Source organism: Oncorhynchus keta, chromosome 1 (assembly GCF_023373465.1).
Source record: "Oncorhynchus keta strain PuntledgeMale-10-30-2019 chromosome 1, Oket_V2, whole genome shotgun sequence".
Classification (NCBI taxonomy): Eukaryota; Metazoa; Chordata; class Actinopteri; order Salmoniformes; family Salmonidae; genus Oncorhynchus; species Oncorhynchus keta.
The window spans coordinates 44,452,833-44,472,693 of record NC_068421.1 but is presented as its reverse complement, the minus strand read 5'-3'; the positions used below and the strand labels follow the sequence as shown (position 1 = coordinate 44,472,693).

At 45.0% G+C, this 19,861-nt stretch overlaps 1 protein-coding gene across 3 annotated transcripts in view; it reads left to right on the top strand.

Annotated features, from left to right (window-relative positions):
• The window catches only part of sipa1l3 (signal-induced proliferation-associated 1 like 3), a 91,895-nt gene that overhangs the window by 36,736 nt on the left and 35,298 nt on the right, over window positions 1-19,861 (top strand). For all 3 annotated transcript variants that reach the window (XM_052525779.1, XM_052525784.1, XM_052525783.1), the window contains exon 2: window positions 8,379-8,495. The gene's annotated coding sequence lies outside the window, so the exon portion shown is untranslated. The remainder of the gene's footprint in view (window positions 1-8,378; window positions 8,496-19,861) is intronic.

Sequence of the window (19,861 nt, the reverse complement as noted above, 5' to 3'; positions counted from 1 at the left end):
CACACACACACACGGAAGCATAGCTGGTACCAAGAAGCCCAGTCGTCATACTCATAAGTCAAGAACATGCACTCGATTTCCTGATAGATCCAGCTCTATACACACACACGCACGCACTCGCTCCCCCTCTGCACTGGGCATGACTTTCTTTTCTCTTTTGTTTGATGGTCATTCCGTCTGGCAGGCACTGCAACCACAGAGAACGACTCCAGTACTAAATATACAGCTGATGTCCTATTTAAAAAGAAAATGCACACATACGAGGCTAAATGGAGTGTCTTCATTTCTTTGTGTTTATTATAATGGAATGTAGGCTAGGCTATTATCCTACATGCCTGTAAGCCCCGTGGCCTAGGTGTTACGTTTCTACATTTCAACCCTAATAGGCTTTAACAGTGACTCTACTCCATGGGCTGAACTGTTAGCCACGGCTGGAAAGTTTTCACTCTTCATTTGATTTTGATTTTGGAAGTTGGGGAGGTCTAAACTGTAAATCCATGCTGACTCTGCAGGCTATATTCAGGACTGGCCCTTGGCTCTGGATACTATACTCTCCAGTAGTTTAGTCGATACACACACACACACACACTCATGGCGCGCGCACACACACACAATGTCTCTCCCCGCCCCCACACACTCATTTACTAAGAGATTGTAGTGCTGTGCGTCGTGGGGTAAGTGGACCTGAATTGATCAGTATTGATTGGCACTGTATTGTCAGAAGGTAATGGGCCTCCCCTCAGGACATTTTAGCAGTGTCTGACCCCCCCCCCTCCCCTCCATCTCAGCCCAATCAACCTCACTAGAGTTGGGCGATATTACAATAGTATCGTATAGCCATCACGATGTGACAGACGATGGTTTAGCCTATTTGAACTTGACTGGAGCCGCGCAGCAATGAAGGGAGTGGTACAGCACACAAGCGACATTCAGATTAATTTGCCTATTTGCTATATAGCCTATTTGTTTCAATAAATATGTTAAAGAAAGCAAGGGAGGAATGTAGGCCAGACAGTTAAGCCGGGACTATACCAGAATCGCGATACACGTAAGTATCGTGGAAAGGAAACAAAACACAGCGCGGATTTAACTTCTTTAGGAAAATGGCCCTAATGTTGGAAACAAACTTTAATTATGTTGTCATCCGGAGTAACATTTTCGTATTTCCTAAGCTATAGCACACCCTATTTTACACACAGCGGGTTTTTAAGGGGTTTTAACGAGTTACGTCTGCTTTGTGTGTTCATTTTTTTTTTTAAATATCGCAATAATGGGTATCGACCAGACCCGACCCGACTCGACCGAGCGGAGAATTCCAACAAAGCCGTGCAAAATGTCCATTCTCTTTCGGAAGACCTGTAGCCTTCACCTAAAGCTTGTTGTTTTTGTCGGCCAATCAGAGCGACACTACAGTCAAAGAAGCTACATGTGTAGCAAGTGAAGTGAGAGATCACTAATACACTGCAAGATTCACAAAAAAACATGACAGAATTAAACGTTGGCAAAGCGAGAGACGAGCATCCAACCGTTTGGCAATTGTTTGGAGTTGGGGGGGAATGAACAGCATGTAGACTCAATTGTCTACATAGGTTATCTAAGCTAACGTAGCCAGCTATCTAAGCTACTAGGACTTAATGGAGGTTAAATTCATTTGAAGTAAATCACTTTTTGACAGCATCCTTTTTGATTTGAAACTTTCCATACATACCCATGGAATTAGTGGCCAGGAAGGGATTTATTTGGACCTGAATGCTAAAACATTGAAGAGATAAAGGTGCTCTAAGTTGACCCGTTTTGCATACTCCACCATACCATGAGACATCCATGCCTTCATCACTGGGGACATATGTTTTGTTCATTTTTGTTTTAAACCTTTTTTTAATGTCAATTATCAAGATTCGGACCCCTTGACTTTTTCCACATTTTGTTATGTTACATTCATATTCTAAAATGGATAAAAAAATTCTCATCAATCTACACAATACCCCATAATGACAAAAGTAAAAACAGGTGTTTAGAAATGTTTGCAAATGTATTAAAAATAAAAACAGATACCTTACCCTTTGCTATGAGACTCAAAATTGAGCTCAGGTGCATCCTGTTTCCATTGATCATCCTTGATGTTTCTACAACTTGATTGGAATACACCTGTGGTAAATTCAATTGATTGGACATGATTTGGAAAGACACACACCTGTCTGTATAAGGTCCCACAGTTGGCAGTGCATGTCAGAGCAAAAACAAAGTCATGAGGTCGAAGGAATTGTCTGTAGAGCTCCGAGACAGAGTTGTGTCTAGGCACAGATCTGGGGAAGGGTACAAAAAATGTCTGCAGCATTGAAGGTCCCAAACAACACCGTGGCCTCCATCATTCTTAAATGGATGACGTTTGGAACCACCAAGACTCTTCCTAGAGCTGGCCACCCGGGACAAACTGAGCAATCAGGGGAGAAGGGGCTTTGTCAGGAAGGTGACCAAGAACCCGATAGTCACTCTGACAGAGTTCCTCTATGGAGATGGGAGAACCTTCCAGAAGGACAACCATCTCTGCAGCACTCCACCAATCAGGCCTTTATGGTAGAGTGGCCTGACAAAAGCCACTCCTCAGTAAAAGTCACATGACAGCACTCTTGGAGTTTTCCAATAGGCACCTAAAGGACTCTGACCATGAGAAACAAGATTCTCTGGTCTGATGAAACGACCCTAAGCACACAGCCAAGACGATGCAGTCGTGCCTTCGGGACAGGTGTGCCAAGCTTGTAGCATCATACCCAAGCAGAATCCAGGCTGTAATCACTGCCAAAGTTGCTTCAACAAAGTACTGAGTAAAGGCTCTGAATACTTATGTAAATGTGATATTTCAGTTTTATTTTTTTATACATTTGCAGAAAGTTTTAAAAACCTGTTTTTACTTTGTCATTATGGGGTATTGTGTATATATTGAGGGGAAAAAATGATTTAATCAATTTTAGATTAAGTTTTAGATTAAGTGCCAACATACTGAAGTTGCCTCTGCCAGGAAGGATATTAGAAAATATTTGCCTCCCAAGTAGGCTCTGCCCATTTTAAACAACATCTTTTGTCATGATTTGTCCAGTTGTGAATGTGATTTCACTCTATAGCCTAATGGTGGTTATAGTAGGGTTTTGTTTTCCCGCCCAATTATATATTTTGGAGGGGTTGGCAAGTAGTGGCGGTACCATTTGTATATCGCAGTGTTTTATGAGTACAAAAGTTGACATCGACCAACCGTAAACCTCACCCGCTCACCCCGTCCTCCCCCCATATTTGATCACCCCACCCTCTTGCATACTCTTTCACATCACTCACTCCGGTTCTGAGCAACCCAACACCATTTTTCTATTTATATTACTGAGCTTACATCAACCCCGTTCCTCATCCCACTACTCTGTAGCCGACCCTCGGCTTGCCCCCAGTCCTACAACCTCCACCGACACACACCGACCTCCCACGCACTGGCACTAGCACCCTGAGTGCAGTCGTCCCCTGGCTCACCCTGCCGCCGTCGTTTTGTTCAGGAGAACATTCCCGTGCACAGGAAGAGGAAATCGGGAAGTACGGAGAGGCAGGGCATCCGTGACGCGGATCCTGTGTTCTGCCTTACAAACAGGACAACGGAATGGATCCCATGCAGCGACCCCCCCCAAAAAAAAAAAAAGACTCCGGAAAAGAGGGAAACGAGGCGGTCTTCTGGTCAGACTCCGGAGACGGGCACACCGTGCACCACTCCCTAGCATTCTTCTTGCCAATGTCCAGTCTCTTGGCAACAAGGTTGATGAAATCCGAGCAAGGGTAGCATTCCAGAGGGACATCAGAGACTGTAACGTTCTTTGCTTCACGGAAACATGGCTCACTGGAGAGACGCTATCGGAGGCGGTGCAGCCAACGGGTTTCTCCATGCATCGCGCCGACAGAAACGAACAACTTTCTGGTAAGAAGAGGGGCGAGGGCGTATGCCTTATGACTAACGAGACATGGTGTGATGAAAGAAACATACAGGAACTCAAATCCTTCTGTTCACCTGATTTAGAATTCCTCACAATCAAATGTAGACCGCATTATCTACCAAGAGAATTCTCTTCGATTATAATCACAGCCGTATATATCCCCCCCCCAAGCAGACACATCGATGGCTCTGAACGAACTTTATTTAACTCTTTGCAAACTGGAAACCATTTATCCAGAGGCTGCATTCATTGTAGCTGGGGATTTTAACAAGGCTAATCTGAAAACAAGACTCCCTAAATTGTATCAGCATATCGAGTGCGCAACCAGGGCTGGAAAAACCTTGGATCATTGTTACTCTAACTTCCGCGACGCATATAAGGCCCTGCCCCGCCCCCCTTTCGGAAAAGCTGACCACGACTCCATTTTGTTGATCCCTGCCTACAGACAGAAACTAAAACAAGAGGCTCCCACGCGGAGGTCTGTCCAACGCTGGTCCGACCAAGCTGACTCCACACTCCAAGACTGCTTCCATCACGTGGACTGGGATATGTTTCGTATTGCGTCAGATAACAATATTGACGAATATGCTGATTCGGTGTGCGAGTTCATTAGAACGTGCGTTGAAGATGTCGTTCCCATAGCAACGATTAAAACATTCCCTAACCAGAAACCGTGGATTGATGGCAGCATTCGCGTGGAACTGAAAGCGCGAACCACTGCTTTTAATCAGGGCAAGGTGTCTGGTAACATGACCGAATACCCTCCGCAAGGCTATCAAACAAGCTAAGCGTCAGTACAGAGACAAAGTAGAATCTCAATTCAACGGCTCAGACACAAGAGGCATGTGGCAGGGTCTACAGTCAATCACGGACTACAGGAAGAAATCCAGCCCAGTCACGGACCAGGATGTCTTGCTCCCAGGCAGACTAAATAACTTTTTTGCCCGCTTTGAGGACAATGAAGTGCCACTGACACGGCCTGCAACGAAAACATGCGGTCTCTCCTTCACTGCAGCCGAGGTGAGTAAGACATTTAAACGTGTTAACCCTCGCAAGGCTACAGGCCCAGACGGCATCCCCAGCCGCGCCCTCAGAGCATGCGCAGACCAGCTGGCCGGTGTGTTTACGGACATATTCAATCAATCCCTATAGCAGTCTGCTGTTCCCACATGCTTCAAGAGGGCCACCATTGTTCCTGTTACCAAGAAAGCTAAGGTAACTGAGCTAAACGACTACCGCCCCGTAGCACTCACTTCCGTCATCATGAAGTGCTTTGAGAGACTAGTCAAGGACCATATCACCTCCACCCTACCGGACACCCTAGACCCACTCCAATTTGCTTACCGTCCAAATAGGTCCACAGACGATGCAATCTCAACCACACTGCACACTGCCCTAACCCATCTGGACAAGAGGAATACCTATGTGAGAATGCTGTTCATTGACTACAGCTCGGCATTCAACACCATAGTACCCTCCAAGCTCGTCATCAAGCTCGAGACCCTGGGTCTCGACCCCGCCCTGTGCAACTGGGTACTGGACCTGGCGCCCCCAGGTGGTGAGGGTAGGCAACAACATCTCATCCCCGCTGATCCTCAACACTGGGGCCCCACAAGGGTGCGTTCTGAGCCCTCTCCTGTACTCCCTGTTCACCCACGACTGCGTGGCCACGCACGCCTCCAACTCAATCATCAAGTTTGCGGATGACACAACAGTGGTAGGCTTGATTACCAACAACGACGAGACGGCCTACAGGGAGGAGGTGAGGGCCCTCGGAGTGTGGTGTCAGGAAAATAACCTCACACTCAACGTCAACAAAACTAAGGAGATGATTGTGGACTTTAGGAAACAGCAGAGGGTACACCCCCCTATCCACATCGATGGAACAGTAGTGGAGAGGGTAGCAAGTTTTAAGTTCCTCGGCATACAAATCACAGACAAACTGAATTGGTCCACTCACACAGACAGCATCGTGAAGAAGGCGCAGCAGCGCCTCTTCAACCTCAGGAGGCTGAAGAAATTCGGCTTGTCACCTGAAGCACTCACAAACTTCTACAGATGCACAATCGAGAGCATCCTGGCGGGCTGTATCACCGCCTGGTACGGCAACTGCTCCGCCCTCAACCGTAAGGCTCTCCAGAGGGTAGTGAGGTCTGCACAACGCATCACCGGGGGCAAACTACCTGCCCTCCAGGACACCTACACCACCCGATGTTACAGGAAGGCCATAAAGATCATCAAGGACATCAACCACCCGAGCCACTGCCTGTTCACCCCGCTATCATCCAGAAGGCGAGGTCAGTACAGGTGCATCAAAGCTGGGACCGAGAGACTGAAAAACAGCTTCTATCTCAAGGCCATCAGAATGTTAAACAGCCACCACTAACATTGAGTGGCTGCTGCCAACACACTGACACTGACTCAACTCCAGCCACTTTAATAATGGGAATTGATGGGAAATGATGTAAATATATCACTAGCCACTTTAAACAATGCTACCTTATATAATGTTACTTACCCTACATTATTCATCTCATATGCATACGTATATACTGTACTCTATATCATCGACTGCATCCTTATGTAATACATGTATCACTAGCCACTTTAACTATGCCACTTTGTTTACATACTCATCTCATATGTATATACTGTACTCGATACCATCTACTGTATGCTGCTCTGTACCATCACTTATTCATATATCCTTATGTACATATTCTTTATCCCCTTACACTGTGTATTAGACAGTAGTTTTGGAATTGTTAGTTAGATTACTTGTTGGTTATTACTGCATTGTCGGAACTAGAAGCACAAGCATTTCGCTACACTCGCATTAACATCTGCTAACCATGTGTATGTGACAAATAAAATTTGATTTGAGATCAAGGACGAGGTTGAGGGTCAGTGAGAGAAATATGGACGTATAGACATGGGAAGAAAAGGGGGATAGATAGAGAAAAACCGAGTGAGAGAGAGAGGAATAAAGGTGTCTGCATGCTTCCCTAACAAAACAGTTCGGAAGAGTTTGTGCATATATTATAGGGACACTTTGTGACAGTTTTGTTCATTTTTTACTTTAGTAGGGGTTTTTTTCTCTACTGTTCGGGCACACCATTTATTTTCTCTATCGACAAGCCAAAGTCGGAGTCTTACGCGTAGGGATTCTCCAATGAAGTCTTTGTCATTCAACGAGAGGGACGACTTGTTTTCATGCCCATTTCTTGAGTTGAGAAACACTGCACCAAACAGCTTAGTTAGATGTAAAATTGCGTGACTAAATGGACACAGTAGTATTGCTGCTTTTTTTTCTCGTTTTCCAAGCGAAGGTCTTTAAGGGAATATACAGACACATTTGTTCGGTTCGGCCTAGCTGAGTTCGGCTAGGTGCCAGCCGAACTGAAGCATGTTGATGCCTTAAGAAGAAGAGAGTGGGAGAAAGAGAGCTGGGGGGGGGCAGAAAGAGGGAGAGAAATGCCAGAGGATGCTGCTGGATTTCTGTTCAATAAAAGTTTTGTTTTACTTCAGTATAACGTCTGACATGTATAGTGTCGTAGCCACATGAAAAGAGGTAAATGCACAGAGGCTTTATGTCTGAGCTGTTTTATCCGTGGAGGATCAGAAGATCTTAATTGTTTGCTCGATTTTGGGTGCTAACATATGAATGTTGTAGAGATAACTGGTGAGTTTGTGTATTTAGGAGACTATGGTGTGTGCCACTGAGTGATTGGATGTAGGCCTTGTGTGTGTGTGTGTGTGTGTGTGTGTGTGTGTGTGTGTGTGTGTGTGTGTGTGTGTGTGTGGTTTGTAAGACACACAGAGCCCCTGGCATCCACGTCTCCTCATCACACAATAGACTCACTGCTGGACTGATGAGCCTGGAACTGACAGCAGACACACACACACGCCTCTCTCACTCACTCACTCACTTACACACACACACACACTTCTCGCTCTCTTTCTCTCGCACTCACACACACACACACACACACACACACACACACACACACACACACACACACACACACACACACACACACACACACACACACACACACACACACACACACACACACACACACACACTGTACCCACTCAACTCCTCACACAGAGCTCAGTCAGCCTACTTGGAATGTTATTACCAGTTAACAAATAAACATTATGAATCTGCTAAAGTAAAGTAGCAAAATTAATGTTTTGCGGTGTGTTTCTCTCTTTTGGCCTAGATCTTCCCAATTGTGTTAGTGTAGTTTTCCTCTGGCTACCTGGAGGCTTTGTTCGGGCTCTCTGACGTTTCACTCAAAATGTCACCCGTTAAAGTTTTAAACAACTGGTAGTTGTCTCTTCGGTTCCCTAATAGCAGAGAACAGTGGTTCTAACTTCTTACCTTGTGTTCCTCTTGTGTTCCAGGCAGCAGAGCTGTGACCCACTTCCCCGGTCCCCGCCTCACTGATCCCCTGATGCCCTGTGAGTCAACACACACGCGGACCACGCCCGATTCACCTGCACAGCTGATGCCAGGAGGAGGTAGGCTAAATGAGTAACAACAAATGTGTGTGTGCACGTATGTGTTAGTAACACTTATTTTACAGCAGCAGGGCAATACGTGGTCGGCTGTAAAAGGGAAGGAAGTCACAGAAAGTGTGTTGCAGGGATTTGTGTCCCCATCTACAGATTTATATTGCCTTCAGATGACAGCTTGAAAGACCTGGTTCAATACTCAGTGAAACTCCCCACCTTCCACCAGTAGAGTTTGGGGTTTCATTTGCATAGTCGACACGGGACTGTTTTTGATTTGTTCGGTCCCGTTTCTGTCTATGCATCTGTTTGTTGTAGCCAGAATGCTGACAACGTTTTTAACGTGGTTTTACTCTTATCGAGAGATTGAATGTGGTCGCAAGTGTGTACGCTCGCACACAAACCCATTAGGGATACTGGAAGTCTTCTGTGCGGACCAGCCTTAACCTTGGGCCATCGCCTGATCCTCTGTTATGTGACAGCCGTCCTGTGTGTTGTCAATGTTAAGTCAGGGGGAGGTTAAGGGGTGTGTTTTGACGTCTGTGGCTGAGTCTTAGGCCCTATTCCTGCTGCGAGAGATGCGGTGTGGCGAAAATAGATTTCTACTTTTCAGTTCGCATCACATCCTTGCTTTGCCTTTCGTTGTGGCTGGCAAAGCGTCGTTCTTGGTCCGCAGATCAAATTGACCCTAAATATCACAGTAGCCACTAGCCAGTAAGCACAATTTATTTAACAAATCTTAGAAACTTTTCTTCTGAAATATATTACACTATTGAATAATTACAACCAAACCAGATTACACTCTTGAATAATACAATAATTGACAAGCGTGGTTTATTTTCTCATCCGTACGTATTCAATTAGCTGAAAATACACAGCTAACTCCTGTTAGCTAGTTATCTAACAAACAACATTCTTCATGATCAAGTAACGTCAGCATATAACGAACGTCTACCCCTCCCGTACTATCAAAAGTACATTCACGTTATCATACAGCGTCATTCATATTATATTATAGGCTACACAGCTAGGCAACGTTATCTAGCGAACTAGTTAGCTCGCCAAACAAAATCATTTCAGCATCCTCCTCACATCAACGTGCTGTCTGTTAGCCGAAGGCTGACGTTTAGCTGAACCATAGCTAGGACAGGAACTCTTAGGCTTACACTAGCGTATTAGCGCTACACTAGAGTATTAGCGCTACCTTAGAACAAACCAGGTAAAAGCAAATTGCGTCTGACAACGTTGAACATTTCAGAGTGTAACCAGCTGTTTCTACAATGTCAGGTAAAAAATAAATGGGTATTTTTTGTAAAAAAGTATGAAATACATCTACACTTAACCATATAGTCCTGGTTTTACTGCACTGGTAATATTCACTTAAATGCACTTCGTTCAATAGGGCTGTGAATGGCTAGGTACCTCCCGGTATGATATCACGATACTTAGGTGTCGATACGACATGTATTGCGATTCTATATGTATTGCAATTCGACACTGATTTTTAACTGAGATTCCACGGTCCAAACATATTGCCCACCGTATGTCTGCTGCAGAGGGACAAGCGCGAGCCATGAGAAAACGAGTTTTGAGCAGTCATGGGAAAAAAACAATATGTTGTATATTTCAAAATAATATCATCACTAACGACCGGGGCGAGTCATGTTCCTATTCAGTCCGAAAGTCGAGTACTGTGTCTGAATCCACTGTAGTTCTACTAAGCTACACCACAGACTTTTGGAGGAAGTAATGCAGTTGACTGCTATTAGCTTTCCCTCTTTCTGAGTCTGAGAATTCCCCTTGTTCTCTAAAGTGGCTGTCTACCCCAGGAGAAAGGCCCAGTGCTAGATTGCACCACAGCAGTAGATTAAAGTGGTAGTAAATTGAAGTCGATGCAAAGGTCTCAGTGAAATTATGATGAATGCTTTATTTGCATAGCTGATTGGGGTTAAAAGTACCACTGCTCAGCATGACGGCCTCGGGACACGCTTTAGAAATGAGCTGTAAGGGTTAGTCTCTTTTTAAACCTGAACCAATGGTGTGTAGATGAGGGCTCATCTCATCCAGTCAGAGGGAGGGGAGGGGGGTCAGATGTTGCATGGCCTTATGCTGATGTGTAAATCTTACTACCTCCTAATGTTATCAATGTAAAGATTTGTGTAAGCCTATGTCATGGCAGAGACAACAAGGCGACCTTCAACGTATCCCCCCCCGCAACAACTCCTCAAACTTCCACTGCCCTTCACCCTACTTCAGATCACAGGCAACCAAGTGGAGGAGGGGAAGATTGTAGGTCGCCCCTCATTCCCCGCCCCCATGCACCCTTCTCCTATGTATGTGTGTGTGCGCACAATGCAAATGCGCACGTGTCTCTGTGTGTGTGTGTATCACTCCCTGCCAATGTTTCTCCCCCAGGCTAGCGTTCTGCCTGTATGACGGAGTAGACCACAGCAGTGACAGTAGAGGTTATCAGGGACAGAGTGCAAAACAATGTCACAGGAAATCAATGGAGACCATCACGGCCGTGCCAGGAGAGGCAGCACAAGAGACCCTGATCCTGACAAGACCTGTCACTGCCAGGTTCAGTAGGGAAGCCCAGCAGACCTGGAGGACACACTAAGACAGGGGTGAAAAACGAGGGCTGCAGTGTGTGTGCCAGCTTTTCCAAGCCGTCACTTTATCTCAAACACTGCAGCCCTCCGGGACCAGAGTCAGGCTAAGTTGGTCAAGTCTTATCACACAACAGTCCCGGGAAAAACCACAGATTGTCCTTTTATCGTGTTCATGTGGCCCCGGGGTTTGGTTAGGGTCAGAACTGTGGTCAGGTTGCAAGGGGAAGCCAGTGGGTTGAGATCAGGTAGCCGGAGAGACTGGTCATCCTGGACTAGCTTGAGACAGACTCACCACAGGAACCCTGCAACGACCAGAGGATAACCGAGCTGAACTTTCTGCATCGCTACACATTCACAACCCACTGTAGCGACAGTAAGGGTCCTAGTCATCTCCACCACTCACTAATCATCTATTCATTCATTATCAGGTCACAGTTTTCACTCGTTACAAAAATTCTGTCTCCTAATAAGGATTACGGACGCTAACATTCTGGCAAACTGAACAGACATCAAGGGTCTCGTGTCATTTCCTCCCGTCACTCTCGATCAGTTTGCAAAGTACTGTTTGGCTACATATGTTTCGGCACTTGATTCTCGTCTTCATGTATATTCCACCCCGGCCCTGGGGGTTGTGTATGAAGACCACACAGCCCAGTCTCTGTTGTAGTCGATCTATACCAGCGCTGGTATTAGGAAAGCATCTCAGAGTAGGAATACTGATCTCGGATCAGGCCCCCCTGTCTTCATAATCTGAATGCTGATCGGCTGACAGCCGTGGTATATCAGCCGGGTATGACAACATGTTTATTTGCACTGCTCAAATTGCGTTGGTAACCAGTTTGGTAATAGCAGTGAGGCACATCGGGGGTTTGTGGAATATGGCCAATGTACCACGGCTCAGGACTGTGTCCAGGCACACCGTGTTGCGTTGTGTGTAAGAACCCCCCCCCGGGGCCTTATTGCCTAATTCTGTCGCCATTCTATGCATGGGCTACCTCTTTATCTCAAATGCATTATTATCCTGCGTGGCCGTCTGTTCCACAAGTGACTTTTTCCTTGACCTTGGTCACTTGGCTTTGTCACGATACAGTAACCGTCTCTGGAGCATGTGTACAATAATTCCGCTGGTAAGCTGTAGCTCTCTCGTTGCTCTCTCTGTGATTATGGTGAGCGACTAGTGTAATTACCAGCTCCAGTATGTGTTTTGCGTTGTGTGGGCCAAGGGTGCACAGGCACTCCGAGCGTGAGGCGGTGTGGGGGAGGGGGAGCGCATCTTCAGCGACCTCACTAATTGCTATGGGAGTAATTAAAAGGCATTACATTCCTGCGTTACGTCTTCTGTAGTTTGGGCCAGAGCTGTGTCTGCCTGGGGGTGGCTCAAAGCCCTTCATGTTCCTGTGGCTCCTGTTTCCTATGGCACTTGCCATTTTCTGCCCCCCCCCCTACTTATAACTCTATTTAGTTATTTTTGTTGTTTGGGGATAAAGCTCATCCCTTTCACCTATGTGGGCCATCCTCTGTGCCTTGGGTTGCGATGGGTCTGTCTGGAGGAGTTTCCTTACAGCTCTTATTTTGGGCCGTGGCGAGCCCATCTCTTTCAGTTTGGCAAAGGCTCCGTGAACCGTGGAGGCTAGCGACGGCGTCAAACAACGTAACATTTCACATTTGAGTTGAATTAGAAACGTATCAGTGCACTGCATAACAAGATGTGTGTGCCAAACGCGTCCTGTTTCGTTGTGTGGCTGTGTTTTAGTCTGTGTCTGTCCGCCCTCCCAGCTTGTGCGTCTGTCGGGCCTTTGGCACGGCGTTGTGGGACACCCAGAGACATGACAGAACTTCCACTCTCTCCTGACCTGCGTTCAGCTGAATAAAAGGGCCCTTTCTCCGGCTGTAGCAGCCCGGGACCTATCTGGGATTGGGACTGATAGCGTATCAAAGCCAACGTGCCGGATGAGGGAAGGTTTTTGTTCCGGAGCAGCAGGATCAGAGCAGGACCCTTCGGAAAGGGGCCTTTTTGAATATCCTGTCCTTCTCCAAAAGACACAATGCATTTGTGTGGTTAACTGGTGCTCAACTGACCGGGGGGGGTTTGTTCACTGCAAATGAGTTTTGTTCATGGTATGTGTGTAATGCTGTCATATGCCAAAAGTGAATCACAAGAGGATTGTGCAGAACGTACACAAGTTTCATTCACTCTCTGCCTTGTGAGATGTAACACTCAATATAATTCAAATTCGGCTGAGTAGAATGATGAATAGAAGCTTGTGTGGGAATGATTACGATCCCCACAAAACATTATCCCCCCTACCAGTAGCTAACATCCGTTAAACAATGTCAGACTGAGAAATTGCCTGGATCATAAGCTTACTGGAGACAGATGTTGGGATGGAATGAGAACAAGGATTGGCGGATCATAAAGCCCGAATGGAGAGATGCAGAAACACAGGGATGAAGCAAAAGGAAACCGATAGGGATGGAGCGACGAAGGAGAGGAGGGAGTGTGAGCGGAGAGGAGACTGAATAAAATGGCGATAGAGGAGCCGAGGTATAAGGGACACAGAAAAAGAGAGAGAGAGTAACATTAGAGAGTTTTGAGCAGAGAAGACCCTGAATAAAGCAGAGGTAGATTAGGAGTCTAGGGAGGCTTTTTATAGCGCCGGTCGGTGGTGAAGCCTGATTCTTTGTGACTGCCATATTAAGGCGAGTCATTTTGGTTCAGTGAACACGTTTCTGCTCTCTTCCTTCTCGCAGTCTCTCGACTCCGTCACTTTCTCCCCCCTAGCGTTCTGCTGTTCTGTCGCTTTTACATTCTCTCCCCCCTTCTCGGTATTCTATTCACTCTTCCCCTCCTTAGCTGAGTATGAAGTAGCTTAGTTGCGTGCATCCTCGTTTGTTTCTTTCTGAAAACGCCATGGCAAGGGAGGGTGAGAATGTACAGCAGGATGGGTGGAGTAGGGTCGGGCGATATTACCATAGTGTCTGGTATCGAAGATTATTGTCAGCCATCGTCGATGGTGGCGACAGTGTGACGTGACAGGCTATGTATAGCCCATTTCAACTTGACTATAGCCCATTTCAACTTGACTATAGCCCATTTCAACATTCCGTTGTTATAGCCTGCACAACCTATTTCAAGAAATATGCTATAAACAATTTCTAGAATGCAAGAGAATAATGTAGGCCGATATTTTCATCAAAGCAGCGCAAAATGTCCAGTCAGAAAATGTTCGTTTTTTTCCCCCAAAACAAATTGGATGATCTGGGCAATATAGCTGATGCTTATTTTTTGTTGTTGTGTGTGGACACTACGGTGTCTTAATTATTTTAAAAGCCTAATTTAGTATTTTCTCTCCATTTGATGTGAATATGACCTGTTTTTTTTTCCCGGCCACACTGCTGCGTGATCAAACTATGAATTTATCTAACGGAGTTGTCAGAACGTTTTTAAGTTATTGAATAACCACTGCATGGCAACTGCGCCATCCTCGATCGCACGGCGCTACAGGGGATGTTGCAAACAGCCCGGTACATCACTCGGGCCGAGCTCCCCTGCCATCCAGGCCCTCTATATCAGACGGTGTGAAAGGAAGGCCCGGAAAATTGTTAGACTCCAGCCATAGACTGTTCTCTCTGCTTCCGCACGGCAAGCGGTACCGGAGCATCAAGTCTGACACAAACGGGCTCCTGAACAGCTTCTATCCCTAAGCCATAAGACGGCTAAATAGCTAACAAAATGGCTACACACACTATCGGCATTGACCCTTCTATTTTATTATCTCTATTCACACACACACACACACACACACATGCATTCATACTGACTCTACACACACTATGCTACCAGGCCAAGTGTCACGATGCCAAGTAGTATCGAAATACCACGGTGGGGGAAAAAAATCTGTGCCCCCCTTCACGTTAGTTTTTTGGAGAACGTTTAAAAAATGTCTCTGAAACTTCTACTCAATGCAACACATTGTATTTAGCTTCACACTGTTCAGTGTATAATAGAATTCTGCATAGAATGGCTCATTTGCTCATATTTGCAAAGGCCTAACTGTGATTTGGCTGGAGGAATGGGAGGAAGGAATATGCATCAGTGGAGGCTGCTGAAGGGAGGACGGCTCGTAATAATGGCTGGAACGGCACGAATGGCATCAAAACGCACAGAAGCCATGTGTTTGATACCATTCCACTCATCGGCAACAGCCATTATCACGAGCCCGTCCTCCCAAATGAAGATGCCACCAACCTCCTGTGCTATACATGCATAATGATCTGCATGTCATTGTGTCAGTCTGGGGAAAACACTGCATGAAGCCTTTACTCTTCAGTACACACACATACAGCTTTCTCTCTCTCACACACACACACACACACACACTGCTCCCAACTTTTAAAACGTTAGGCACCAAACAGAATTTAAGGACCACCAGAAATACATAGATTTTTTTATCTAGTTTAGGCTTAGATTAGGCCTAATATGAATCCTACCTTTTGAAGCACATCTCATGAATAGCAGACCGAAATGTGCCTAAGCCTACTGTCAAGTACCAGATCGTTAGCTAGCTAGGTAGCATAACTGAACGGGTTATTTTTGTTATCAAGCCAATAATTAGCGACTCTGGATTTTTTTTTAAATATATTTTTCTACGGCCCACAACATGGTTTGTGAAATGATATAAAACGCATGCGAATCTCGATAGGACAAAAAAAAAGGCATCTCCGGTAATATGGGCCATATTTTCTAAAAACCGTTTAGGTTGGAGACGAGCTCTTTTCTTTGCTGTAAAATCTCCAAGCATGCCTGTCACGATTCTTTCCATTTTCCCCTCTGACACTCAGAGGCTGCATGATGGTGAGCTTGCAAAGTCGACTCAGACGGGCCTGTGCTCTTGGTTATAACAGGTGACGAAATGATACAACGTATCAACATTGCTGGCTTTGCACACTGCTCCAATGCAACAAATGTAGAAATCGAACAACGGAAGACTCATCGGGGTCTGCACCCGCACTCGCCATCACGGCTAAATTATATATATATATATTTTTAAACCGAAGGTGGAATAGACGTGCAGTGCTGGCGAAGAGAAGCAGGTGAGTGAGGGCTGATAAGGGATGCAGCAGGGTGATTACTGCTGCCACACGTGATATACACATCAAAGTGGATATCATTGGACCTGCCCATACAAGAGACGAGTGGCCGTTGCTTCAAATTCAACTCAATTTATAAACAAAAGTGACTTTTATAAAAGGCACCAGCGGGTTCTTTAGATCGGTAGGGCATAAAAAGTTGGTAGTATCATATGAAACGGTACAACGGTATTCTAAAATGTTGGTATCATAAGTATCATGACGTTTTGGTACCGTGATATTACTGGTATGTCGAGCAACACACACATAGTCATCAAACTGAGCAGCAGCATATACTGTATCATATATCCTGATGCCTAGTCACCTTACCCCTACACATATCTATCTATCCCTACCACTCCAGTATCCCTGCACATTGGGAATATGGGTATTGGCACTGACTCTGTCTATAGCTTACTTGTTTTCTTGTTGTTTTTCTTATTTCTATTTCTTGTGGGTTTTGTTCTATTTTACTTCATTTTTTTTTTTTTTAAATCATTGTTTTATACTTGTTCTACTGATATTGATTACTGCATTGTTGGAAAAGAGCAACGAATGCATTTCACGTCAGGTGACAATAACTTAACTCGGAACGAAAAACATGATAGGCCTAAGGTAGTAGTAATGAGACGGGTAGAACAAACAATAGCAAGATAGAAGAATCGAATCGGCTTAATCTAAATTAAGTTATGCATGCATCCCTCCTCCTCGCCGTTGCAAACCAAAACAGCCAAAAGCAAAATCCGACTAATTAAAATAGCTTATCGAAAGCATTAAGGCGAGTTACAGTTATGAGTATTTCCCGAACAGAGGCCATTCTAATAGTGTTTGTCCTAAAGGTGCAGCTTTCAAATGGTAACAATTGTGAAAATCAGATTTGATCACAGATTTATTTTTAATGACAAATATTACAGCCAACAAGTGAAATTGAGCCAACATTTTGTTTGAAAGTTTGAACGAGAACTCAAATGAAAACGTACAGCTTATGAAAGAAAGTGTGTAGAGTATGCCAATCCTATTTCCATAGTTTATTATTAGCTATGTAAAGTGCATTTGGAAAGTGTTCAGAGCCCTTCACTTTTCCCACGTTTTGTTACGTTACAGTCTTATTCTAAAATTGATGACAGTTGTATTTTTGTAATCCATCTACACACAAAACCCCATAATGACAAAGCAAAAACAGGTTTAGAAATGTTTGCAAATGTAAAAAAAAAAAAAAAAAAACAGATGCCTTATTTACATAAGGGTGGCAGGGGTAGCCTAGTGATTAGAGGGTTGGACTAGTAACCGAAAGGTTGCAATCGAATCCCCGAGCTGGCATGGTAAAAATCTGTCGTTCTGCCCCTGAACACTGTTCCCAGGCCGTCATTGAAAATAAGAATTTGTTCTTAATTGACTTGCCTAGGTAAATAAAAGTTAAATAAAACAAGTATTCAGACCCTTTTGCTATGAGTCTCAAAATTGAGCTTGGGTGCATCCTGTTTCCATTGATCATTCTTGAGATGTTTCTGCAACTTGATTGGACATTATTTTGAAAGGCACACACCTGTCTATATAAGGTCCCACAGTTAACGGCATGTCAGAGTAAAAACCAAGCCATGAGGAATTGTCTGTAGAGCTCTGAGACAGGATTGTGTCGAGGAACAGATCTAGTGAATGGTACCATAAAATGTCTGCAGCATTGAAGGCCCCCAAGAAAACAGTGGCCTCACTTATTCTTAAATCGAAGAAGTTTGGGAACCACCAAGACTCTTCCTAGTGCTGGCCAACCTGCCAAACTGAGCAATCGGGGGAGAAGGGCCCTGATCAGGGAGATGAACAAGGACCCGATGGTCACTCTGACAGAGCTCCAGAGTTCCTTGTGGAGATGGTTCTCCTTCTGGAAGGTTCTCCCATCTCTGCAGAACTCCACCAATTAGGCCTTTATGGTAGAGTCGCCAGACGGAAGCCACTCGGAGTTTGCCAAACGGCACCTAAAGGACTCAGACACAAGATGCTCTTGTCTGATGAAACCAAGATTGAACTCGTTGGCCTGAAGGCCAAGCCTCACATCTGGAGGGAACCTGGCACTATCCCTATGGTGAAGGATGGTGGTGGCAGCATCATGCTGTGGGGATGTCTTTCAGCAGCAGGGACTGCGAGACCAGTCAGGATCGAGGGAAAGTACAGAGAGAATCTTGATAACCTGTTCCAGAGCACACAGCCAGGACATCACAGGAGAGGCTTTGGAAAAATCTCTAAATGTCCTTGAGTAGCTCAGCCAGAGCCCAGACTTGAACACCAATCGAACATCTCTGGAGAGACCTGAAAATAGCTGTGCAGCAACACTTCCCATCCAACCTGACAGAGCTTGAAAAGATTTGCTAAAATGTCTCTTTAAAAAAAATTTTTTTGCTTTGACATTATGGGGTATTGTGTTCAGATTGAGGAAAGTGTCATGGAAATTCCTACAGGTGGACACAAAGTCAATCTTTAAATTAATCATTGTTTATTTGTCAGCGCACTGGAGAGGTTCCAACCAACTCGATGCACCATAGTACACATGTCAATCAGGAGCTTTTCCTGGGCAGACCCAGCAATTGTCTTTATAAATGGCTATACACAAGTTATATTTGCTTGGTTTAGCATAATTCATTCATCATTACTGTTTTGTTTCATCCACGTGACAGACCAATACTGGTTCATAAATGTGACCGACCAATACTGGTTCATAACACGTGACAGACCAATACCTCACAAGGCTTCTTTCTCTCTAAGGTGAGACGTTGAAACCGAGATCTTTCATTCGTTCTCAAAACAATGTCTGGGCGCACTGACAAATTGCAGCTACTGATAGTGAGGATTTGTACAGTCAGCCACTTCCGTGAACACAGAAATTGGTTGTTAGAACAGCACACCGAAATTAGTGACAAGAAAAGCACCAACATTAAAATTCCCATTACAAATGAAGAACAATTTCATCCATTTTAGAAGGCTGTAACGTAACAAAATGTGGAAAAAGTCAAGGGGTCTGAATAATTTCCGTAGGCCATGTATCGAGCCTAGGCATAATAATAAGGGAAGATTAGGCAAAGATGCAAATCATTGAATAATTATCCAGTTCTGGGGACAGCAGAGTTGCGTGCTCTGAAGCCGTGCCCTTCATGATTTTACAACCCATCACACGACGCTCAGCCAGCGAGGCTGTCTTGTGCGTCGGCACACACAGACACTCGCCTCTTTCATGCCACGGCTTCAACAGAGAGGAATAGGCTACTGAAGATTTGGCTCCAAAATATACTTTGTTATATTTTGTCTCGTCCCTCTCGCAGCATGCGGGCTCGTGTTAGCTGTCCTTTTTAGCTTTAAAAAATATATATTATTATATATTTTTGGGCCAAAGTGTTTCCCAATAGGGGATGATGTTTTGGTACTTAATCACGATAGGACAAAGGTTGACTTCACCCAACCTCAAAGTCATGCTCATATCTGGCCTGGTGCTTAAACTTATACCCACTGCGCACACACCTTATTATATACCTACTCTCACACACGAATGCATATGACCTCTCACTGCCTGACACCAGCTGTAATGCACTTGTGTACGCACACATACCTCTCACGGGCTGATACCAGGTACATAAGCATAGATGC